This window comes from Lepisma saccharinum, chromosome 5, assembly GCF_977018435.1.
Source record: "Lepisma saccharinum chromosome 5, izLepSacc3.1, whole genome shotgun sequence".
Taxonomy (NCBI): Eukaryota; Metazoa; Arthropoda; class Insecta; order Zygentoma; family Lepismatidae; genus Lepisma; species Lepisma saccharinum.
Window position 1 is genome coordinate 101,158,065 of NC_139233.1, and position 26,031 is coordinate 101,184,095.

The window sequence follows — 26,031 nt, forward strand, 5'->3', positions numbered from 1 at the left end:
CAGGTTTTTCTGCGCTCCAATAGCGATTGTTTTGTGAAATAACTCGGCCATTCAATTCGAACCAAGCTTTGTCTGAAAATATGATTAATTCTGGATTTACTCTGCCAGCAACAATATTATCCAGCATCCAGTTACAGAATCGAACTCTAGTCGCGTGATCGCGCGGTTGCAATTCATGAACCACTGTAATTTTGTAGGGTTTTAATCTAAGTAATTTAGTGGCATTTCGTGCTGAGGATTTTGAAATGCCTGTTTCCTGAGCAAGCCGACGGAGGGATTTTTTTGGAGTATGTTCAAGTCGTTCACCAATTTCGTCTAGCTTTTCTTCCGTAAGAACACGTCGTCTGGAAACACGTTTCTTAGGTTCAAGAGATCCTGTCTCTCGTAATCTTTTAACGAGGTTGTAAACAGTATGTCTGTCCGGAACAGGATTGCCAGGAAATTTTCTTGCGAATCGCCTGACTACTTTTCTGCAAGAGTTCGTTTTCACGTAAGTATCGTACATAAAAACTCTTTGTTCAAGACTATATTTGTTTGGCGGCATAACTAATGAATGAATAACAATTAACACACGATAAAGCACTAGCACTGAACAACACGAGTACTGATAAACGCAAACCGAAGTGAACACGTCTAAACAACTGGTAGCCGACAGCTGTCGCATTCGCGTAGTATCGAGAGGCTTCTCGCGGCTTACCACTACTCCGATAAGCCGCTGACGCTCTTGCGACATCTGAGGAATTTCGCTTCTAGCGTCGGCTCTATAGACACTGGATGGACCAAATTTTTAGGGAAGCACAACAAAAGACTACTCTATGAGGATATGTAATGCTCCTGCCGCAACTTTGAAAAAAAAAAAAATATGGAAATTACGACGTTCAGAAATTTTGCGTAATTACGGGGAAAATAGAACTTTGGGATTTGGCCCCCGTTTCCCCCTGGACTCACAATTGTCGGAATTTACATAAAATGTTGCTTTTTGTTCATTCTTACATTTAGAATTTAAATTTCTTAAAAAGATGCAGTTGTTGAGCAGTTATAGCCTTTTATATTCAGTTTATCCCATAGTAGCAAAAGGGGAAAAGTGCTTATTTCAAATGGCGCTCTCAGAAAGAAAAACGCACACAGTGTATGATCGCTACTTTACTTCAAAAATATTCACACGTTAAAATTAAGTGACACTGTTAAATAATTCGTTTATCTGCGCTTTCGTTTTGCATAATAATGTATACGTAACCTCCCCCCTCGAAAATCTTGGGCACGCCACTGACTCTAGTGTTCAAAAGGATTAATCTTGTGTTATCTGCAAAATAAGAGTCACGGTTTTGTTTATTCGAAGGCAAGACAAGAATGAAAAATTGAATCCTTTATGTTGGATGAGTCATTGCTGTCAGAAGCGATATGGGCAGAAATAAAGTGCCAGAAATATTTGTATTTTAGAGGACACCTTTTCCAGCATCCTTGCGGCAAGGTACGTGCTTATTTAAGTTGTAATTGTAACTATAATTGTGAAAAGTGGAAACATTACAAAACAAGCGGTTTGTGTAACGGGCTATTTGTTACGCAATTTGCCGGCACCTGTTGCATGACTGGGCCGGCAAGCGGCCGACGCTAAGGCGGTGTCATGCTGCAATAACCTCCCTGTACCTTCCTCCCCACAAGTACCACTCGGGCACCAACACAAATTTACAAAGATAACGTATCAGTGGCTAATCAACAAATAATGCAACCCTGATGCTGTCACTGTAGCATGGAACTGTGACTCATTTATTTTTGTCACCGATTGGTAGGATCTTCTTGATCTTTGCAACAACTGTAGCTTCAAGTTAATGGATGTCCTTGGCACAACCACGGTTAGGAGATATGGCTTACTTTCGACTCAAAGGAAAAATATAATGAAAGAGACAAACTTGTTGCATGAAAATTAATTCCAATATATGCAATAATATTCATAAAGGGTGGCGCAAAAGTCATCATCCTATTTGAACTGACCTTTATTTTGACATCTTGTTCTTTATATCAGTAGTGTTTTGTCAGTTAAATATAAGATACTCACGAAATTTATACGAGTAGTGTGCAAGTATACCACACAAGAACGTGGAAAAATTGTGACAATTTTGCGTGACACTTTTCCGGGCAGAGTAATATCCCGTTTTGGTGATGCCATGGCCGGCCAGGTCCCCCGATTTGCCCGCTCCAGATTTTTTCCTTCGGGGATATTTGAAGTCACTGGTTTATGTGAATAAGCCAGAGACGTTACAGCAACTAAAGGACAATATTCAGCATGAAATCGAAAACATTTCCCCGCAGATTCTTTCCAACACCATGGAAACACAATAAAGAGAGCTCAAATTTGCATCAATTCGAATGGTGGTCATTTATTGGATGTTATCTTGAGGACATAAAACTAACAACTATCAATAAAAGTTCAACACAAAAAAACCTACTTTGTTTAATATAAAACCCAAACTACAGGCTAAGAAAATCAGGTGATGACTTTTGCGCCACCTTGTAGTAAGCTCAAGTATGCATTTATATGCACCATAGAAATTGGTCAGATTATTCCCAATCAAGTAAAATAAATGAATCCGAAGAAAACATGAATTTTACCCAAGGAATAAAACCTGCAAAATTCGCCCTCTGCTGTCAAACGTAGCTCCTCATTCTTCGCCATCACTTAAAAATGAATAGATATTCGGTGATCCCAGGTTCGAATTCCGGATAAAGCATGTATGTATCACTGTGGCAGCCCTATGATCCAATTCATAAGTTAATCAGTATCGTCTCCGTTGACACAAATGACATAAAAGAGAAGTAAAATAAGAATTAAAAGAAACAATATTTTCCGTGACATTACGCAGCGACTCCATTTACTACGTGCAGGAAAAGCTTTGTGCTCTTCCCTCCAAACACGCTCTCACTTTCTTTATCCCGATTAACCTGATGTTGATTAAGACGAAACCAATTCAATTCACAATCCACCAAAGCAGCACACATTACGAATAGGTAAACTATGAGATTATTACCTTGATCGAGGATTTAGTAATAAAGTGAAAATTGGAATAGAGTTATTTCGGTGTAAATTCGTGGGCGGTTTATTATGTAATTGTAATAGGCTTACTTGGAATTAATGAATCAAATTACGAGGCAGGCATACAGACATTCCATTCTACCTGCCAGCAGCATCAGACACATACAGGGTATTTTTTAAACATTAGTTTACACATTTTTCTGTATGGTAATCGCGACAACTATAGCGTACGGAGATTTCTTTTCGGAGGGGGCTGCAATTGTAAGGGTCGATATCTCATAACTGCTTTGAGCGTAGAGACGGCATAAATTATAAAATAAATTGCAAGTATAGTTTTTAAGCTTCGTTTAAAAAGCTGTTCAAAGAAAAAATTGGTAATCTGGGGTTATTTTAAGGGAAGTATCCATTTACCATTTTGTTTCTCCTCCGAATCCTTTACTGCTTTCATATGACAAATTTATTTTTTCTCGAAGTTGCGTTAGGGGTCTCATCGGCTCCCCCGCTGCACGCCAGTGATCGCGATGAATGATGAAATTCATGGAAAAGAATACCGTGAAGCACTGGCAGTTGTCACGAATTGATAGCCACGAACATCGTGAATATCTTGTTCATCTCGCATGAAACCTCAAAAAAGCAAATTGTGCGAAACACATCTACACCTACGTTAGGTGCTGTCTCCAAGATTGAGAAGGTGACGTTATCTGCTGGGGAGCAAGAGCTTCAAAATCAAATTCCTTCCTGTGTAGTTTAATCATTAGAATTAGAATTTCTTTATTCATGGGCGAAGTTCAGCCTGAGGATGCTCATGACGATTTAACGAGATGAACGAGAAAACACAATTAACCCAGTTTGAACGGGAGTCGATCTCGGAACTTTGGCTTTCAACCTTAAGGTTTTCATTTCTTCCTTGAAGCAGTTTTCGGTATCATTCGTTATTTTGCGACCCCTTTTCACCTGTTAGGTTAATCTTGATGATTAGGTTGAACGATGAACAAAGATCCATGCCTGACCAGGCTTCGTGGCGCGTTACACTAACCACTCTCCCAAGGAAGGCGACGGAGAGTATGTTATCTAATTCACAGATTACAAATTTTGAAATTTCCACTTAGAAACTTATCAAACACAACATTACTGTTCTGCGAACTTCAGCTTTTCAACTACGATTTTCACAGAGAATTCATATTTGGCATATGTTATACTACTCGTACAATTCAGTGGGTTTTGATCTTTAGATTTAAAACTCAGAAAATAATGAGTTTCTATAACGTATATAACAGCTTATTCTGAGAACCAGTATAATTCTTTGGTCAATTTTTCTATCGGATTTGAACTTGAGACTTACCGATGTAAGGTACCTGAACCCATATGGCTACCTGAGGTTGGCGATTGTTTCTAATCGTGTACAAAGTCAGAAAGGTAAAACTAATTGCAACATTCGAAAGGGGGAACATTTTTGAACGTTTACTGAAAATTGGGGTCGGTTCCAAATAATAACATAGGTGCAGTGAAGATTTTGTTAAAAAGTACCGTTTAGGCCATATTGGGTACGTATGTACTCAATATGGCTAATAATATATCCTGTTCTTTCACATCACAAAATGCAACGGAAATTGTAAAGAAATTACCAGAATGTTATTTTTATAGGTAGATAAGTATATTAATACACTAATGTTTTATTTACATGACGACATAATGAGATTATACAAAGAAATAACATCGTTTATCAATCATTAAACGAGAAGTGACGTGTCATAACTTGTCACCAGAAGACCACGGATTACACATCACAGTCTGGGCAAATGAAAAGTCCTTCATCATCCTTACTGACTCCCAGACACACTACGTGAACATAAGAATAACAAATGTCACATTTGCGCATTTCTTTACGATATATTCCTATGTACGCCATATTGAGTCCACCTTACATGGTGTTCGATTTTCGTTAGCTTTAAACAGGATTTTAAATTAAAGACTAAACCTAGTTCATTGTTGTAAAGTACATATTATGAGCTATCATCATAATATGTACTAGAGCTATAAACACCTATCACTTGGAAGATTTAGTAAGAATTAACTTACGTATGAAATATTAGAACACGTAGAATACAATCGCGAGGTCCAGCTATTTCGCTTCTTTGTTCTCAAGTTGCAGCACTCTATAGGCAGGGCCGGATTAAGACGGAATTGGGCCTTATGTTGCTACGAAGTAAACTGTTTAACGTAAAATAGATAGCATTGACTTGAAATCTTCTGTGAACAAACACAACGACGTTATAGTTACGTCACGGCGCAAAGAATAATAGTAACTGTATAATAAGTAACGCTGTGTCTAGGCGTCCGAAATTGGGGTTACAAATTTCATTCTAAGATTCATTTTCAGGTTAATATAGCAAAAGAAAACTGTTCAGCTCTCGGAAAATTCTCGTCTGTTTTCATCTGGGCCTATTTCAGGAATGGGCCTAATGCTGCAGCATCAACAGCACCCACCTTAATCCATCTCTGACTCTCATGGCCTTAGGCAGGAAAAACTTTCGGGGGAGGCGGTTCATTCATAATTGTTCCATGGGCGTTGACAAATTTGAATAGTAGAAATAATAACAATAATTATAAAATGATAATAAAAATTTTATTCCAAAATAATAATTATTATTATTATTGCAATATCCTTAATCCAGCCGATGAGTGAATATCCAGCCCAAGGTTTTTTTACGTTTCATACAGTGTGTACTGCAATGCACAATTATTATGCTTTGTTATTACATTTTAAGATACCTTCAAAAAAGAGCTCCAAAAATTAGATTGAAATTTTAGTCCAAGTTTTTGTAGTTTGACCTTAAAACTTAATTTTTGGAATTTTGAAAAGTGTGGAACCAGTTATTCTTTTTTAAAACTTAGCCTGGTGCATGGATTGTAACCTCAATCGCGAACGTAACGCACTACGAAACTGGAGATCCTAGGTTTGAACTATCAAGGGGGTTTTTCGACTTTATCGGACAGGGAATTTAAAAGTTGGAAAGGGAATTTTGGGACAATCATAAGGGAATTTTCAGTCTATATTCCTTATGACGCAGGAACATCACTAGAAAAAGGACAGCAGAAGTGATAATGTAGGCGTCACGGGTGGGCTACGATTCCGAGAATAAATCCTGTTTCACTCAAGTTTCAGAATTCCAAATGTATGAAAATTCCAGCTCTATCATTTCAACATTGTCTCCTTGTATTTTTGTGATGTTCGAAAAATATTTTGCAAATGAGTTACAGATTTTGGTTTCTGAACTTCCATTAATCCAACATGTCAGATGTTTCGGGGGGGCTGAACCCTCTAAATACGGCCATGCTGACTCTAGGTACAATCAACATGTTCAATCATGTCATTCGGACAGTCTAAATGACATACTAACGTTATCTGTTGAATTCACCGTGTAGCTACTTGGAAACAGCAAATACGCCATCTTGGGTTCATGCATCTTTATTCTATAAAATTGAATTATAATTTCCACGTAAAATTATCAGATTAGTTTTCTGTTTGATTTGATAATTTAATAGATTTTGGAACTTGTCAATTAGTGGGTAACAGCTAGAAAATGTCATCTCCCCCACAAGAGAAGGTTGTTAAATCGCCTCTGCCTAAAAAGCACACAATTTCCCTTACCCGAAATGTGTACCCAACATTCAACAAAGCTTTGAAAAACACAAATCTAAAGTCGAAGCTTCAAACATTACTGCAAAACATCCCAGATCTCCGAAGAAATCTACCAAAAATACCCCATTGATCACAAATGCATTAATTGTTCAATTTTCCTGGGTGTATAGAAAATAACGACGCTTGGGCCAGGCATGGATAAATTCCCGTTCGGCTAGACTCATCTGGAACCTTAAGACTCTCTCTGCGATCAAAAACTAGAAAAATAAATGTTCTTTTAGCCCATACCTATACTTTTTTATATGCTAAATAGAGGCGTATTAAATGTGACAGTCCCCAGAAAATATTTTCCTTCCGTTCGATTGCCCCCAGACTCATTTCTTCCTGTCATTGAGCATATGCTATGTTCTAAACACGTTCTTGATTAATCGACATACCGATATATGGTAACGTCATATAAACAGTAATCGGGCGAAACAAACAGCAGATATCGAACGAATTTTCCTTTCCACTTGTTAAATGTCACTAAGACGTTCAAATAGAACAGAATTTTACTGAAATACCATCACCAACAGCTCACAAAAAGTTATTTTTTTTTAAATGAACAACAACAATACCTGGTCCACAAGGATTTGACATGCACCTGGCCTAGAACTGGCTTCTCATTCCATTCAAACAGAACTTCTATCGACGACTGACGAGCCAACCGATCAACAAGTCAACCGTAGCAACTTTCCTGGCAGACGCAAGTGTTCATCGCTTCGATGTTTTGGAACTTTTCTCTCCCTCCCCCACTACACACTCTGACCAGTAAGTCTGCAGGTTCGTCACCCTCGGTACCTCAGCTGTTAAATGCTGCAGACACGTGCGTACGCGGGGGGAGGGTTGATGGGGGGGGGGGAAGGGGCTCCAGCACCCACGAAACTTTCAGAAAATAAAAGAAATAAAATGAAGGTACGTAGTAATAAAGTAGGGGGAAAAACTTAAAATCACACCCGATAACCATTTATGTGTTTCAATAACTTTTAAAACTAATGCTTAAAATGGTAATTGGAGCTCATGCTACATGAAATAAAATAGGGGTAGGTCCTGCTTCTCAAACGAGTATTTCGTCCATTGATTCTACAATCAACTGCAGATTATTAAGTACGAACGACAAGTGATCTACGTCGTAGTGGGTGAGAAATACTGCACGCGCAAGTGCAGCTTTCATAAGGACCGGAATTGTCTCGGTTTTAGTCAGGAGAGGAGCGATCTTTAGCCATCAAGGGCATTGTGCAGTATGAATGCGAAAAGTTGTTCTAAAAACTAATTTTCAATCTGTGTTTGTGATTGATTGATTGATTTGCTTTTATTTTACTTCGCTTTTTGTGCTACTTTTGGCTAATTTCCGAAGATGGGAATGAGTGATGATATGATGAAATTGATGAATGAACACTCACAAACATCCATGCCCAGGCCGAGTTTCGAACCCGGGACCCCTGTCGTCGTCCGTCACGGGGACAGTCTGTGGTTGTGAAAATCGAAAATGCATTCTATTGAAATATGTTTAAAATTAATTTACGTTAATCTATGTGTAGGCCAGACAGATAACATCCTTCACAACGAAAATGAATTCGAAAATAAAGCACCCACCCCCCCTCAGTGATATTCAGCACCATTATTTGTAGCTTATGTATTATTACTTTTCTGTTCAAACCCTGAGTCATAGATTCCAATTTCGAGCAAAACTCGTCCGTTAGAATGTCCCAACTATCTATTGTTCTCACTGTTGCGATTAAACTAGTGTTAATCCATTGTAGAACTGCGCCATAGAAATTGACTTACTATCTGATTAAAAATTATGGATACTCGAGTTTGGACTGGAATTAAAAATTAACCAGCACATAAAAAAGAGTTACATCAAAATTTAGCTTATTCAATTCTGCGTTAATCTATGCTACTCACATTTATTTCGAGTAAGATTTATATTTTTTATCGTCGTGAGAACAAAAAAGGGCCGGTTTTTTGAGTTTTGCAAACGATCGCTCTCTTTGAAATCCTGTAAATCGAAAACAGTTTGTCCGATCGTTGTGAAATTTTATTACAGTGGAGGCAGAAAGGTTTTTAACACAATTCTTAATTTTCAAGTTTTCAAAATTTGTCAAAAACAGTTTTCTTCAATTTTGCGAAACAACTTTTCCTAAGTATTGGATAGTGCTACGGATACAATATTGGTCTTGTTTTGAAGAGCTCCTTGCATCTGTTTTTAAAATCCATTATCATTTTCAATTCACATTGCGAAACCGATTTTATACAGATTTTTATTCAGCGGAGTAAACCTGTACGTGGAACATGGCCGTATTTAGAGGTTTTTATAGGGTTCACCCCCCCCTCCCCGTTTGAAACTTCTGGCATGTTGGATGATTAATGGATGTTCAGAAACCAAAATCTGTAACTCATTTTCAAAAATATATTCGCAGCTTCACAAAAATGCAACAGGGAGACAGACAATGTTGAAACGATCGAGCAGGAATTTTCAAACATTTGAAATTCTGAAATTTGAGCCAAACATGTTTAATTCTCGTAATCGCAGCCCAACTGGGACCCCTCCATTTTCACTTCTGCTGTCCCCTTTCTAGTGTTGTTCCTGGATCAAACTAAAAATTCTCTTGATTGTCCCAAAATTCCCGTTCCATCTTTTAAATTCTCTGTTTGATAAAGGTTTTAATCCTCCTTGATAAGAGTTCAAACCTAGGATATCCAGCTTCGTTTCGCGTTACATTCACTATCCTTCACCCAGCAGTTTATATAGTACATATATTTAACCTATATGCAGTCCTATAAAACACATACTTGTATAGTGCATAATAGATGTATACATTGTTGTTTGCTAAGTATAGGAACAATATGAACACAGAATATGAGTGTCGGGAAGTATGATCAATCATCAAACAAGTCCATAGAAACACCTCCCCCCCTGCCTGGAATCTACATCTATTAGCGTATTGAAAATTACAAAATAACAGAATGTTTGTTAGTTTTATTGTTAATAACAGAAAGAAAGTTTAGTTAGTTAGTATTCGAACAGAATAACCAAATAACTGCGTTAGATTGAAAAATTGAGGTTACAATACGAGCACCAGATTATGTTATTTTTTATAATAGTCTACCATTTAATCCAAAGAGTAACTGCTTCCAGCTTTCAAAATTCCAAAAAATAAGTTTTATGTGACTGGTCAAACAATATAAACTTTATGACTAAAATTTCCCTTTAACTTTTAAAGCTTTTTCTTGAAGATGTCTAAAATCTATGCATTTCAGTACACACTGTATGAAACGCAAAAAAAGAAAATGAATAAATACTGTTGTGCTGCATATTCACTTCATCTGATGGATCGAGTAGAAAAGTCTCCTGAAGGATATAATGACAGAAATATTATTATTATTAATAATAAACTAATTTTTTCCCAAATTATTATTATCAAATTTTAATTATTATTATTATAAAATAACTATTATTGTTATTATTTCTATTATTCCATTTTCTGGAGACGCCAATGGGAACAAATATAAGTGAAAAGTGTATAAAATCGGTTTCGCAATGTGAATTGACAATGATAATGGATTCTAAAAACAGATGCAAGGAGCTCTTCAAAAGAAGACCAATATTGTATCCGTAGCACTATCCAATACTTAGAAAAAGTTGTTTCGCAAAATTGAAGAAAACTGTTTTTGACAAATTTTGAAAACTTGAAAATTAAGAATTGTGTTAAAAAACTTTCTGCCTCCACTGTAATAAAATTTCACAACGATCGGACAAACTGTTTTCGATTTACAGGATTTCAAAGAGAGTGATCGTTTGCAAAACTCAAAAAACCGGCCCTTTTTTGTTCTCACGACGATAAAATATATATTTATTTATTCATTTATTGAGAAAATTCCAGATACAGCACGTAGCCATTTTACACTGAAATCAGTAACAATGAAAATAACAAAAAAGAACAAAAATAAAAATAGCACAATAAGACAAAATATTAATATAAATAAGTCAAGATAGCACAATTAAATATTATTTAGCAACATATGTTCTGATGGTTGACCGAAAGGCATATTCTGTGGAAAATACATCCGCACTTGATGGGAGGTCGTTATATTGGGTGGAAAGTCTGTGGAAGAGCGATCTTTTTTGAATTTCCAGTCTAGGCTTTTTTGTGTAAAATAGATTTGTGTTGCGTGTTGAGCGCATAGGCACTCGAAAGTGGAATTCCTGGAGGAGCGTGCTGCAACGGATTTTGCCATTGACAATTTTGTAAAGATACCTAAAATCGTTCAGTAAACGGCGCTGATGGGGAGTCTGTAGGTTTAGAAAGGCCAGGAGATGTGGTGTTGGAAAGTTGCGTAATGAGGGAACCCTGTAGCGAACTATAGCCAGGAAAAAGTTAAGAACAGAATCAATTCTGGAGAGCTGAGTGGGACATGCCATGGACCAGACGGGAGAGCAGTATTCTATTATTGGGGAGATGAATGATTTGAAGTACAAAGTGAGGGCTGAGATGTCACTAATTTCGGTGAAACGATACAGTAAACCTAAGAGACGCATAGCCTTTTTTGTCGTGCTTGTAATATGTTCTTCAAATGTGAGTTTTTGGTCGAAAACAATGCCTAGGTCTTTATGAGAGGATACTGCTTTGATGTTATTGCCAAAGATAGAGTAAGATGACTTTAACAGGTTCTTTTTGAGAGAGATGGTGAGAGTAGTACATTTTTCAGGATTTAAAGTAAGTTTCCATGTCAGGCACCATGAAGAAAACGTTGTTATGTCATTCTGGAGAAGATGAGCATCGTTGGAAGTGGAGATTTCTCTGAAAATCTTACAGTCATCTGCGAAAAGAAGGTAATTACTAGAGGCGGCTGTGAGATGGTCGGTAAGGTCATCGACGAATAATATGAACAAGAGGGGTCCTAGAACACTGCCCTGTGGTACTCCAGAAAGGACGGGAAGAAAGTTAGATAGAGTTCCTGGAAGGACTACACGTTGTTGGCGATCGCTAAGGTAATCTGTGAGCAAGTTAAGAAAGTTACCATGAATGTGGAATCTATTGCATAATTTATGAATCAAAAGACGATGACTGACAGTATCGAAAGCTTTGGCTAGATCAAAATATATAACGTCCAGTTGTGAATTGTTTGAAATACATTTCATAGCATGTGATAGAAAAACGGACAGGTTCGTAAGACAGGAACTACCAGAAAGAAAACCATGTTGATTTGAGCTAAGGTACGGAGAAACAAATTTATATAGCCTGTCTTTGATGATTTTTTCACAAATGATGGACAGAGGAGAGAGTAACGAGATTGGCCTATAGGAAGAAGCAAGGTTTTTTTTGCCATTTTTGTGAATGGGAGTGATGTTAGCTTGCTTCCAAGCGTGAGGAAAGACGCCCTCCGAGAAACATCTATTCAGAAGAATGCAGAGGGGATAAGATAGGGATTCCCCAGTTTTCTTCAGGAACATGGTGGTGATATTGTCCGGCGCTAGGGCACGGTGAGCTGGGAGAGACGACAATAGACTTTTCACTTCATCGGTTGTAGTGGCAAGCTTTGTTAGAGAGGAAGAACAGACTGATCTTACGTTTGGCAACGTTGCAAGGGGGGCAGGCGGACAGAAGTTGCCGTGGAAATAAGCATTTAAGAGTTCAGCCCTTCGGTCACCTTTCGCACTTTCACTATTGTGTGTAATTTCAAGAGGAATTCTGCTGTTGTTTCTTCTCGAGTTTATTAGACTGAAGAAGTTCTTTGGATTTTCCTGGATTGTTGCATTGATACTGTTTATGTATTCTTTGTATTTGTTTCGGAGAAGGTACTTTGAGTGCCGTCGAAGAACAGCGAAAGTATTGTAAGTGTGTTCACTCGGGAAGTCCTTCCAAACTTGCCAGGCTCGATTCTTGTTAGCCAGTACAGCGCGCACTTCGGAGTCGAACCAACTTGGAAATCGGCGAGATGCTATTCTTTCCGAAGGGACAAGGTCATTCACCGTTGCATGAATGGCAGCTGTAAATAGCTCACCTGCGTCGTCGACTGTCCCATCTTCCAAAAGCCCCCAGGGGAAACATTCGAGGGTACGTCTTATCTCCTCCCACGGTGCTCGGTTCCAGAGGTGGCGCTTCTTCTGGATCGATGGGCGATGACCTCTTTTAGTAGGTGGGGGGATGGAAATGGACACGTCCAAACTATCGTGGTCAGAACTGAGGAGGTTCTTACGCGGCGTAATGTTTACATTGTTCAATGTGGACACAACATAATCTAGATTACTGTCCTTCCTGGTGTTGAATAAATTATGCTGCCTTAGCTTTAAACCAGAAATGAAAGTTTCGATGAACCATAGGTCATTTGCAGTGATCAGAACGCTACATTTTAAGAGTAGCTTCGCTACAGCTACAGCTATTCTTCCAAAATGTAGCTTCGCTACAGCTACAGCTACATTTACCAAAAAGTAGCTCGCTACGCTACTCCTGTTCGCTACTCGCTACTTCGCTACTTTTGCGCTACTTCTGCATAAAAAAAAATAACCATGTGGATATTAAAAAAATCCCCTACTACTGGTAAATAGATTATGTTATTTATTATCATGATTCCCGTCACTCGATAATTTTGATAGCAGTGTTACTTCAGTTACTTATTTTTACTATAGTTTTTGAGAATAACATACCTATGCAAGTGGCATTTCAATTCAAATTTGATATATGAATATTGCAATTAGGGTATTACCCAAATTAATGATTACAGCTATACACAAATGAAATTTGGTAGGATTACGTATTTATGTTCACATCAACATATTTTTCTTGAGAATAAATATTTCATTTTTTAATAGACTGATATGAAGGCAGCATTTTGAATGAAAAGTACCTGGGGCTCTTTGTTTACAAAAGGGCTCCAGGTTCGATACCCAGCGGAGGCACATAGTGGCTCGGATCTAGTCTCGATCAGCTTATCTATGCATAAAATAGACTCAAAACAAAAAACTAGGAAAGACACCAAGTTGGGAGGATGGGATCCTCCTGCTCCTCCATTCCCCACAATGTTCATCATTCTTCCTCATTCTCACAATTAGCCGAAAGTGGCAGAAAGCGACTATAGATAAGAGAATAATTAAATAAACCATTCATCCTCATTTTCATGATTGAGAAGAGTTGAAGAATAGATGAGGAGGTAACCAGACGAGGACAAATGGGTGGTGGACTATATCAAAGCGTTCGAACATTGATATGGAACAGGGATGTACTTATGAAATGCAAGAAGGTAATATATAGCACATACTATGTGCCAATAATTACGTGACATAGAGAGACAAGAAAAAGATGCAGACAGTGGAGATGAAATTTTTAAGGAGTCTATGGGAGAAGACTAGAAGGGATAGAATAAGGAATGAGGGGATCCGACAGACAGTGGCTGTGGTGAAGCTTCAGGACAAAATAGATCAGGCATGGATGAGATGGTTCGGACACATGAAGAGGATGGATGCAGAAAGACTACCAGTAAGAGATTATAATGCACAAGAAGTGGGAATAAGGCCGGGGGGGGAGACCAAGATGTCGGTGGAAAGAGCAGATAGCGGAGAGTGTTAGGAGAAGAGGACAAGATTGTAACACCGTGAAAAGAGAGGAGTAGTGGAAGACCAGGAAATAATGGAGAGGCTTGACTTCTATGCCGACCCAGCCAGAGGCAGGAAACTGCGAAGGATGATGATGTCATGATTAGTAAAAGTTACAGAAAAGTGACGCAAAAGTAGAAAAAATACATAAATTTGAAAACTATGTATATTAACTAAAGAAAATTGTCGTTTCTGCAGAAAGTCAATAACTCATACGTACTTTTTACAATGTGATACAATATATTGAGGAAACTGTCGTGTAAACCCGAGTGTTCTAAATGTATTGTAATTTTAAAATTTGTGAACAAATATTATCGCGAAAATAATTGTAATTCCAAAACCTCTATCATTCTTGTAACAATAATTTCTTGCTGGTGAGATCCTATATACTGACTATGATCAATGCTGTTAACGTACTGAGCCATTTATTGTCAGTGCAGCGGAAAAAACATCACTCGTTTTTGCACTGCAAGTTGTTTTTTACACAGCAATTAATGACATTTTGGTGTCTCTTACACCATGGATATCCACAGGATTTTTTCCGGGGGTGATGCAAACGAGCAGCGATGCAGCTCAAAGAAACATAGCTGCTAGCTGGAATATATTCATATATGTCAGTCAGTTAGTTATCTGGATATCTGAATTATTCAGATACTAATTAAATAACATGCAGATATCTATAATCTACAATCTATATAATATATATTTCCATGTAATAGACTTTGTCTTTATGAACCTCCTGTAAAATTAAAGGTTATTGTCGATTTTTTCTGACGATGTTGCCACATTCAAAATTCACCTCAAAATGCTGAGAGAAAATGTAGCTGTAGCGAAATTTTCGCTACAACTACAGGAATTTTGTAGCTTCGCTACAGCTACAACTACAATTTTCAAAATGTAGCGTCGCTACAGCTACAGCTACAAATTTTGTAGCTAGCTACTGTAGTGACGCTACAAGTAGCACGCTACTTCTGACCACTGGTCATTTGCACACTTCGCTATTCCATGACCAGGATCTTGCCACTCAATAGACAGGTTGAAGTCTCCGAAAAGTGCAACGTCCCCCAAGGCAATTGCTGCAAGTAACGAATCTCGACATTCTTCGAGAAGGTACAGTGGACTATTTTTATTCGGTCTATAGTACGAACCAAGGAGAAGATTAATTGCATTGGATACTGAAACCTCGACCCACAGTAATTCACAGTTCCGCTTTAGGTCATTGCGTACTTTACTGGGCCATTTTGTGCTAACACATATCATTACACCACCACCGCGAGTCGCACGATCTTTTCTAAATATGTTAAAATGGCTTGCGAATGGTAGTTCACTGTCACTAACATTTTCAGTTAACCACGTTTCCGTAAATATCAAGCAATCGTATGTCATTAGTTCACACGCAAAAGCAGCACAGTCAGAAAGCTTGTTCTTAATGCTCTGTGTATTTTGGTAATACACAGAGAAATTTGCCAACGTTTTCACAGGTCCCGGATTCACTTGTATGTCCTACTCGAAAAAAATATGAGTAGCATAGATTAACGCAGAATTGAATAAGCTAAATTTTGATGTAACTCTTTTTTATGTGCTGGTTAATTTTTAATTCCAGTCCAAACTCGAGTATCCATAATTTTTAATCCGACAGTAGTTGCCAGTGTTAATATTGTTTTATTGATTAGAGTCCAGGAAACGAAGGCAAAAAATGGAGGTTGTCGGAAATAATTAGGCGAAAGCTGAATTTTCATGTATTGTTAGATCATCATAGGATATGTATTTTCTCAAAAGTTCCCACCCCTCCCCCCCGTAGCTTCCTCCCTACACCCCCTGAACATTCAATATGCAGTGTTTTAGGAGAACGCTTATATCTCTGAGACTAGTCGACATATCTGGACGTTCCTTTTCTAATTTCAGTGACAACATTACTCTGTAAAAATTTGCTGCTCTTCATGCTTTAAATGTTCCCAATGGTGAGTGCATGGGGAGCCTCAGCTACCAGCTGTTTACAGCAGCGTGCACTGCTTTGTTCCGTCCACTCGCTTTCTCTCCTTCTCTGCCATTGTGCGGCGCTGCTCCGCAGATTCCCGGTACAAGGTGTAACTAAGCTACGAGAAAGTACTTGAAACGATCATGTGTAGAGTTCAACAATATGAGAATGGCAGGCAAGAATTAGAATTATATTTTCCTGAGGCAAGTAATGCAAATATTTGCATGCAGGTCATTTTAATATTTTCAAAATAAGACAATTAAAATTGTATATTCTATCCATCTACAGCACATGGGATACTTTAAAATGTTACAAAAGATTACAAATAGTGTTTAAATGTAGCACATATGAACCAAAAACATCAAAATGTGTGCATTTTTGCGGAACGTAGCAAGAGTAGGGGAGCGCACACAGCGAGTGAAAGCGCGCGGTCAAACTTTAGTCGCTACAAATTTTAGTAGCAAGATTGTCAATATTGGTAACAAATGAAAGATAATTTTATACTCTACAACTTTTGTTCGGATAATTTTCCGAAGTTATCATTCGTCGTAACGAAAATACAGTGTCGAATAGAAAAAAGTAAGTATAACAATTTACATTTTTTTTTCATTTTGTTTTAAAATCACTCAAAAACCATTGGGAATATTTAAAACACGAAGAGCACCAAATTTATAGAGAGTAATGTTGGCACAGAAATTAAAAAAAGAACGTGCAGATATGTTCACTAATTTCAGAGATATGGGTGTTTTCCTAATGAATGAAATCTTTTTTAGTAGAAACTAGATTAACGTAAGTTTATGGTAACTTTCTCAAATCGAGAAAATCTCGATTTTGACTTGTTGATCGTAATGTCGTTACTATTGGGCCTCCTCAATGGCCTAGTGGTAACGTCGTCGCCTTATAATCAAGGGGTCCTGGGTTCGATTCCCGGGAGAGGCAAATGGCACAGTGGTTCGAATCCCGATTAGCCTTTCTGTGCATAAAGTGGACTTAAAACAACAATTTAATCAATTCAATCGTTACTATTCCTCTGATTGATATTTTCCTGGCATATCAACGATAGTTGATACGGTTGGCAACCCCTAATTGAAGAAAAAGTGAACGAATTTGGCGTTTCAGTTGGAAACCTCGCCAGAATGAACACTGTTCATTCGAGATACCGAATCAAGTTGCCATACACGTGTGAAGCTACTCGCAGCTATATAATTGGAATGTCTGAATCTGACCGATGTCGCGATAGCTATTTCAAAGCATGATAATATTGATAGAGCATTTTCAACACGATGGAGAAGAGAGCTTGAAAACAAGGAGGAAGACAGGAGAACGCGATGCTGCTATTCTGGAATACACTGCAAATAATTTATTTTCTCCAGCCAGCACAGTTTCCAGACATTTACAACTGTAGTGTTGAAGCGATACTACGTATTTTCGAAGACGTCTACATGCTGCGAGGATACGGCACCGACCACCAGCGAAGAAACGCAACTGACAGAGAAACACTTCTTGTGTTTTCTGCACAATACCTAACCATGGCAAATAACTTTTGGGAAATAGTAATTTATGTCGACGAGAAAGTGTTCCGTTCAAATGCAGATTGCCAATATTTACAGCTCTCGCTTTGTAGTGAATGGATCCTACATTCGTTCGGTGTTGAGGCACGAATTCCATCTTCCAGATTTGACGTTTAAAAAATGTGGCTGCAGTGTGAGTTAGCGATATTGAACTTTTCATTCACGTAAATTAGCAAACCATTTGCATTGTTAAAAGATTATCCATTAGAATAAAATTTGTACATTATGGATCTGAGTAGAAATGTCACTAGCGCATCACAATTAGCATGTCCAACTGATCTCCGTATGCAGCGTTTATCGCGTCACACTTCGAGCATAGGCCATGATTGTTTCTGGGCAGGGACGTAGCGAAACTCATGGACGCCCCGGGGCAGACTACTCAGGGGGGGTGGGGGCTCAATTTACTGCTAATATAGTGGCTTGATATACAGACACAAAAAATGCGCAATTTTAGAATATTGGGTAGTTAACAAAGGGGTGGTATAATTCTCCTCATTATGAATATAGGTGTGTTTGCTTTACACGAATTCTAGAAACTAACAATAAGAATGTGTACAAAAAAATCAGTAAAATAGATACTGTGAAATACAAATACTCTTTAAGAAATTAAGATTATTGATTAATTCATTATAATTTAGTGTTAGACTTAAGACTTAAGAGCCCGTATCAGCGTCGCTCGAAAAAAGCAGCGGACACATGTCATTTATTCTTCCTAGTCTTGCCAATATTGATTCCATTTCCCCCTTCGAAGGCAAATCCATTGCATTGGGACTTTGCTGGAGGGAGAAAGAAGCAGACCATAAGGCTAAGGTTCCCTGTCCGCTACTCTCCCCCGCTCAAGAGTCTGACCATAACAGGTTTCCTGTTACAAGACAAAACTTATTCCGAGTGTCTGAAAGAAGAAAAACACACATTGACGAACAACTGAGAGCCAAGGACTATTTAAGGGAGGCGGGGTATCTAGGGAGTCCGAATCTTCCAGGAGAGACTTTCGAAGTACTAAAATTAAATAATGTAAATATGCTTGTTTTGTTTAGCATCTGTCGTAAAATCGAGAGACGTGTATTTCCGTCAAACATATTCTAAGTGAAGGATTACATTGGGGTCAAACAACTTTGGATGACTGTATCAAATAAGATTTATGCACACCACTACTTAAATAATATGATTAAATATTAAATTAAGAGCTTTTCTTTTCGTCAAATGGATCTAACATCCTTTTTCGTTATTCAATAAATATTCAATTCCTTATCTGTTTCACAATCACCTTGCCAGGGCAGTTGTTTTTATACAAATTGAAGCGATCTGAACTATTCATGAGCTAGATAATGAATACGTGCTGTTATATTCCTATTCTTATGTCGTCTTTTTCCCATTCATGTAATAACAATATTAATTAATATTTTAATTATTAATTTAATATTAGTTATTTTAATTTGTTTTTATTATTAGAAGAAGGTACCAACATCATAGGCGTGCGCAGACTCTCACATAAGGGGGGGGGGGGCAAAAGCCTTGAAAATTCAGTCACATCGGGAAAGAAAAACCTCATTTTATCTCACTCTTAGTTTTTTGCATTGATGTGATATATATATGTGTGTGTGTGTTCGCGCGCGTGTATATTATATATATATATACCTAGGTATTAACATATTATTTAAATACATTACGTAATCTATTCATCCGCCCCTTAACAAACCAACAGCAAAAATTATATAGATTGTCTCTGAAATGTGAGCGCTCGTTTTCCTCCAAACCAAACTGTTATAGCAGCAACTGTCTGAATTACTTATTTGTTTTTACTTTCTCTCTAGTAATTCACAGTGTATTGGAGAAAAGAAACTGCGAGCGAAGCGAGCAAGCAAATTTTTCGATCCAAATTTTTGAAAGTTGAAAACAGTATTGATTTAATAGGGCGCAAAAAAATTCATGGGACGGCATGGCATTCTCTTTTACAATTTTTCTCAATCAGATTGTTCGGCGCCCAGGGCCAACTCCCGCTACTTCCTAGCTACGGCTCGGAAGTTGACAAGACTGCAAAAAAAGCAGGTACCGCGAGCGAAGCGAGAAAGAAAATTTTACGAAATGTATTTTTATTTCTATAAAATTTAAAGTCGAGGGGACAATTGTCCCTCTGTAACCCCCTGCAAGTGATCCTGACCGTCTGGAAGAAATAATGCAAGATGGACGTGAAAACTAATTCCGTCTTGAGTATCCTTTTGTCCTGCTACTAGTATAGATTCTGCTAGTCTTGCTTTTTTTTTACTTCAATGTATGACCCCCCCTATAATTGATTTCCGTCCAAGGTTGGAAAAAGGCATAAGGCAATGCCCCCCTGTCCCCTTGTGGTTGCGCCATTTCCTTTTAGAGTATAATATTGTTTAATAACAGCGACAATATTGTCTCCACTAAATTTCTAGGTGAAAGTATAATAATATAGGGGCATGGAACGTCTGGAAGGTGGACAAGGATTACCACACCTCGAAAACGAAGGTCAACCTAAAAGTATATATTTCACAAGTATAATTATATTTCAGTCATAGTAATTTACATTAATTATTATGTAATGGGGACGCAGGAATGCGATAATTTCAAATTCAAGTGGTGTTTTTAGAGGGGACAGCACTAGTATCGGGGTAATATGCCCAATGAAAAAAATACCTTTCTTGTCCCTTTGTGGAAAAATCTGCGAACGTCCGTGATTAGGGGGCAATTCCCTCCCCCTCCTCCGCCCGTGCGCACGCCTATGACCAACATATATGGAATAGTTTATAACATCGAGTAGCAGGATATCTCTCCTGTATGGTGCTGTAAACTAGGGAAATAATGACGATGTTTTGTAGTAGTGCATAGCTATTCACCCTGTTGCGACACATGTGCAGAACAGGCGGAAGACATTCTTTTGTGTTTTCTGCAGTTGGTGGATTATCCTAGGTGAGATGATTTTGATGTTCTTTCTTTTCTTAACGTAATAAAAACGTGTCTTACAACCTAAGGCGTCGTGCTTTGTGCTCCGCCTGAGGATGAATTATATGATGAAACTGATGAACGGACACTCACAAAGAGCATCCATGCCGGGATTCGAACTCCCGGATGTGCTAACCACTCCATCACGGAGGCCAGTGCTAATGCACATGAATATCACTTCAAGTTAGCCATTTGGAATCATTGGGAAAGTCGTGTAGTTAATAAAATGTGTACTTTTAGCATTTTTGATACAATTAAAACTATTTACAGCCAATGCATATTACTCATATTGAACCGGAACGACGAATTTGTGAATTTACTACAGGACTTTTCAAACATCCGCAGATAAGGCTAATACAGTTTCTTGTTCATATCTATCACAGTTATCCTGAAATACACGTATGTCAGTTTTCATACTAGTTTCCAGATATGCTTGATTCTGATAACTGTACACTCCTATTATTCATAGTTGCGAACTCTCTCTCCGGATCCGAGCATGCATGTGAAAAAGAACTGAATCACTCCGCTCCGGAGGGCTCCTTTAGTACCACCGCGACATAGCTCCGAAACCCTGCCTGCTGGCAATCGTATAATTGTCAGCGATGTTCTCTCCATCCTTTCATCCTTGGGTTCGAGTCCTCGTTGAGCCTGCATTTTTCACTGAAAATTCTACGTAAGTTATGGTTGTAGCAAAATCTGGATTGTCTCCGAAATGGGGAGATTACCTCCGAAATCCGGATTCTCTCATTTTTCCATCGGATTCCCGAATAGTAAAACAAAAATATCTGGATTTGGCAATCCCTACTTCACACGTCTTGCGCGAACACTGACCTGCTGATGTGTAAGTGGAATTATCAGTGTGATAATTCTTAGTAATTCAGACTTCATAACATTCTGGTAGAAAAATGTGCAGAACAAATTCTCGAGTTAGTAACCTAAAAGTTGTCTTTTCGACAGCATTTGCTCTTTGTTTTTTAACTTCGGACGGAAATGCATGGTAAAAAAATCAGAATTTTCAGTTTTCATGAGATAATTTGGAAATGTGTTTACAGGACAATAATACATCATCATCACTGGCACTGAGATATGGATCTCATACAAAAATAATTTAAATACACGAATACAAGAACAGGGGAAGAACACAGAAACGAGCACTGCCGGATCTACAAGCCGCAAGACCCCGCAGTGCGGGGGTGGGGGCAGAGACAAGTAAGTCTCTAGAAGGCCCTCAGTGATTGACATAGTATAGGGTTCGTATATGCGTATTTAAAAACTAAACTTAATTCAGAAACGAATACAAGATATACAGGTAAAGGCAGTGGCGGCGAGGGGGACAGTCGGCCCCCACTTTTCGCCACTTTTGTCCCGGCACTATGCTAAACCGTACAGTATCTACAATGGGAAATATACTGTCCCCCCCCCCTCGGTTTTGGAACCAAATCGCCGCCACTGGGTAAAGGTAAAGTTAAAGTTCCCTGTGCATATAGTAGAGGTCTGCACGGGCCTAAATTGTAAGGCCCGAGTCCGGCCCGGCCCGAGGAAAAGAAACCCGAACCCGACCCGAGTCCGATAATAAGTAAACATGAGCCCGGCCCGAGCCCGAAAACATAATTAAAATTACTTTCCAATTCAGCATTTGAAAAAAAAATGGGCACTGTTGTACTTCGTTAACTAGCTGTTATAAAAAAATGTATTCTCATTCTCGAAGTAAACCATAATTTCAATAATTAAAAATTATTTTTCGATGACAATATTCGCTAACAAAATAGCCACGAGGCCCGGGCCCGACCCGAGCCCGAGAAGTTCTGGTTATTTATGGCCCGAGTCCGGCCCGCGGGCCGGGCCGGGCCTAGGCCTGAGGGCCAGTCCCGAGCTCGTGCAGACCTCTAGCATATAGCACCGTGCCATGACGTCCACTTAGAACACACCAATGTGTTTATATATGAGTTGTTGAGGGACTTTTGAATCACCCTCTAGGCTCTTAGATGTGACTTTGTCAACATGAGATCAAGAACTTCACACACACACATGCATTATAATATACATACAGACACACAAACACACACACATATTATATATAGAGCGTAGAGGGTATGTTTGTGTTTATGTCTGTGTGTGGTAGGTTGGTAGAGGGGAGCCTTTGGTCCGTTGTTGATCCATGCAGATCTGCAGCTGCCACCTCCAACCACGATTTTACGTACAACACGTTGTAATAATCTTGCGATCTTATAAAAGCAGGAAATGTACTTGAACATTGCAATGGCCTTGCCCTAAGGGAAGTTTTATAATGTAAAATATTACGTAAGATAGCTTCTACTTCTTTAATTTTCGATCGAAAGGCGTCTACCGTACTATAAAAATCTGGGGGCTATAGGGAGCTTATATCTGTTGTTGGGGTTTCATTCCCCCTAACCTCCTTGTAGCGCCGTCCCTGGCTGTATGTATTTCGTCCAATGAGTACAAGCTAGCAAAACTGTGAATTTCAACAAGTTTGTAGATAATTCTGCAGCTGTTCATAAAAAACAGACGTATTTTATTAGTTTCTTGCTGTGGTTCATTTTCCCATTTCAGCAAAAAAGTATTCACACTCTTTGCATACGGTGAGTAAATGGGGGGGAAGGGAGAAGTTGCCCCTTAATAGTCTCACTTAGAAATTTAGTGCAGAGGAATCTAATAACCGTTCTTAAACAACATTATGCTTTTATAGAAATAAAAGTAAATACTATTTTCAAACCTACGAAAGTTCCAAGCAACTACGTAAGGAAAGGGTAGTGAATTACTTCCTATGTAATTGGACTCTCCCACTAGCAAATTTCTTATTAGCACCTCCACATATTTTATTCTTTAGTTGTATTATCTGTATGTGTCTGCAGAATAAATTGCCAATATATTGCACATGAATAAATTATGTGTAGTTGTTTTGAATTTGCGGTACTAAACCACGTTTATACGTACATTAGTCTTTGAACGACAGAGATGGAAAATAAAGCGCCAGCAGAGAACAATGGTGCCACTGAAGTTGAAATTCATTTAGGTGGGTCGGGACACACACGACCCTGTTTTGTTCCCACCAATGTAATAAAAACAGTGAGATGGAATGAGGGCTTTATTTCGTCAGCTGAACTCTTATCAAGGCAATTGCTCCCCATAATAGGAGGATCTGAGCACGCCTAAAATTCCTTATACAGAAATAGTGTTATTTGTCGTATATCCAGAAAGTTGATTGATTTGCTGTATTTTACTTCGCTTTTTGTGCCACTTTTGGCCAATTTGCGAAGATGGGGATGAGTGATGATATGATGAAATTGATGAATGGACACTCACAAACATCCGTGGCCAAGCCGGAAATCGAACCCGGGGCCCCTGGCGTCGTAGCGCGATGTGCTAACTACTCCCCCACGGTGGCCGGCCCAAGAAAGTTGAAAGTGAATGAAATTTTTATGGCGTGTTTTGTATGGTCATTATCAATAGTAAGTCTGTCATATTATTCCACTAAATAATGTCTTTGGAAAAGAAAAAACAACATATAATTAATGTATTTTATTTTACATAAGACCTATGCCTAAAAGTATTTTTGTATATGATGACGCAGAACTATCTTATGTTGTGATTTCTTTGGGTCTGACTGTAATATATATATATATATATATATATATATATATATATATATATATATATATATATATATATATGTAATTGGTGATAAAATAACGCAGTAAAGTATTAAGTAAATATATTTTATCCCCCTACTTACAAATCATGAAAGGAGTCAAATTCGAAATTAAATTGAAAGGACGTTCAAAATGTTTAAAAATAGCACTATTTCCATAACAGATCATCAAGTATTTTTTACCATTGACCCTCAGAAATATCTCAAACTGACAATGAACGTTCATTGAACTTATTTATGATCGACAGCTAAAGAGTCATTCATTTGCGTGGCTGGTTGATAATCCACCACCAGATAGAATTTACACAATATTTACCTAAAAACTTTGGGTAAAGTCACCTTCCCCCTAAAAAAATCCCTTTCGTGTTCTCACAAAAAAAAGTTATAATTTGGCACAATTTTTCTTTTGCAGGCAAACCTTTTGTAAAGGTGTACTTCAGTCTGTGCAACCAGCCCTTCCCATTTGTGAACAATATACTGGGGAAATCCCCCGTCCTTCACTGTTGTCATTGCACTACAACCCCATCGTGATTTAGTATTAGGATATCGCGTAGTGAATAACTGTTTACAAGCATCGCCCAAACCATAGATTCTCCCCCAAAACCTTTCCCTGCCTTCTTCTTTCTTTTCCTAGCTCTCAGCATGCGGTTTTCTTGGAAGACTGGCCGATTGTGAAAGAAAAAAGGGCCGTGGAGGATTGGGGGGGGCGGGCGGGGTTGAGCGCGAGCGGTACAGAGGGGGAAACGGCTAGCGCAACCAGCTTAGAAAAGTCGAAGTTAAAATTTACATACATTGCTCTGTACGTCGACAAACTACAGACATTCTAAAGAAAATTATGTAAGATCAGTTTCATTTCTTTGCTGTAGAAGAACAGTTGAAGCTTTCTTGCGCTTTAAAATGTTGATTTAAGTTATTACATACAATTGGCGAGCAAGTGAATTTTACGAAATTGAGATAAGGAAAACTACGTAATAAATAATATATTTAAAAAAAGGCTGCGCGACATAACTAACTTCATATTTGATCTTTAACTCAGTAAAATTTAAATGCCACACACTTGACTGTTCGAGCACAGAACGTCGACGGAAGAACCTATTTTTTAGGTATCGTCACCAGCGGTGATACGGGCTCTTAAATATTTTCTTTTTTGGTTTCTTTTTCCCTTCAAAAGCCTTTTTAAATTTGATTTCTTGGCTCTGAGAGTAAAGCCAGACAACTAAAGTGTTCCTGACTCCTAATACTTCGTAAATAGGTTTTTATAATTTTCGATTTAGAAAACGATCTCTCTGCCTTTTGCTACCGTGGCAGAGACTATAAGTAAAGAGAAATCAAATAAGCCGTGCATACAGCATACATCACAATTTGTGAAGATCAATGATCTATTTTATATCACAATGATATCAGCAAGCTCTTTGCATAATCCATGTCCTTTATCTTGTGTTTGAAATAACATCTAACTGACGATTAGGGGACGGATTTTAAGGTGCAGGACCTTTCCATAACTATAGCTGTTGGCTGTTCTTGTACCGATCGTT

At 38.2% G+C, this 26,031-nt stretch overlaps 2 protein-coding genes across 2 annotated transcripts in view; one reads left to right on the plus strand and one right to left on the minus strand.

Moving 5' to 3' along the window:
• LOC145987952 (uncharacterized) overlaps positions 1–7,474 on the minus strand; it is a 43,079-nt gene extending 35,605 nt beyond the window's left edge. Inside the window, exon 1 of the mRNA XM_083122794.1 lies at positions 7,292–7,474. The gene's annotated coding sequence lies outside the window, so the exon portion shown is untranslated. The remainder of the gene's footprint in view (positions 1–7,291) is intronic.
• The window catches only part of LOC145987951 (acid-sensing ion channel 1B-like), a 144,656-nt gene that overhangs the window by 6,914 nt on the left and 111,711 nt on the right, over positions 1–26,031 (plus strand). The window lies entirely within an intron of this gene.